The following is a 1102-nucleotide window of genomic DNA, read 5'->3' on the forward strand; positions in this document are numbered from 1 at the left end:
CGGTCTACGCAACTTCTCCCCCGAGAGCACTAGCGATCCCTGGCAGCCAATCAGAGGCGGAAGCGCTCTCTGTCTCCGGTCCAGCCTATCACCGTGTCCCCCGGCGCCGCACGCTCCACGGCCTGCTTGCCCCGACCGCAGGCGCTGCACACGCACGAGGGGCGCCCCCACCTGGCCCGAGGGACCCTGAGCCGCTGCAAGTCCCTGGACCAACACCAACCACCCACCTGCGGCGGCCGCTGCGGAGCGTGTGTGGCTCCCCTCTTTGGTCATGTTCTTAGCAATTCCGGACTGAGGTGCCTGCATGTGGGCAAGATCTATGCAGATTTCCACGTAGTTATCTTTTTAAAAAAATATATTTTATTGATTTTTTACAGAGAGGAAGGGAGAGGGACAGAGAGTTAGGAACATCGATGAGAGAGAAACATCGATCAGCTGCCTCCTGCACCCCCCCTACTGGGGATGTGCCTGCAGCCAAGGTACATGCCCTTAACCGGAATCGAACCCGGGACCCTTGAGTCCGCAGGCTTACGTTCTATCCACTGAGCCAAACCGGTTAGGGCTCCACGTAGTTATCTTATAGAAAAGATAAAAGCATATTAATTCTGCCCTGGCCGGTATGGCTCAGTTGGAGTGCTTAGGAAGATGTTACTGATTAGATTCCGTTAGAGCATTGGCCCCATAGGGTCGCCGGTTGGATTCTTGGTCAGAGCATACACCCAGGTTGTGGGTTCGATCCCTAGTCAGATGCATACAGGAGGCAACTGAATTTCTCTCTCTCTCTTTCCTCCTTTCCTCTCTCGAATCAATGAAAAACATATCCTCTGGTGAGGACTTTTTAGTCCTGACTGGTTTGGCTCAGTGGACAGAGCGTCGGCCTGCGGACTCAAGGGTCCCAGGTTCGATTCCGGTCAAGGGCATGTACCTTGGTTGCAGGCACATCCCCAGTAGGAGATGTGCAGGAGGCAGCTGATCAATGTTTCTCTCTCATCGATGTTTCTAACTCTATCCCTTTCCCTTCCTCTCTGTAAAAAAATCAATAAAATATATATTTTAAAAAATAGCTGATCACAGCATCGGAGGCCTATTAATATCACAATGA

Source organism: Myotis davidii, unplaced genomic scaffold (genome assembly GCF_000327345.1).
Source record: "Myotis davidii unplaced genomic scaffold, ASM32734v1 scaffold1334, whole genome shotgun sequence".
Lineage (NCBI taxonomy): Eukaryota > Metazoa > Chordata > Mammalia > Chiroptera > Vespertilionidae > Myotis > Myotis davidii.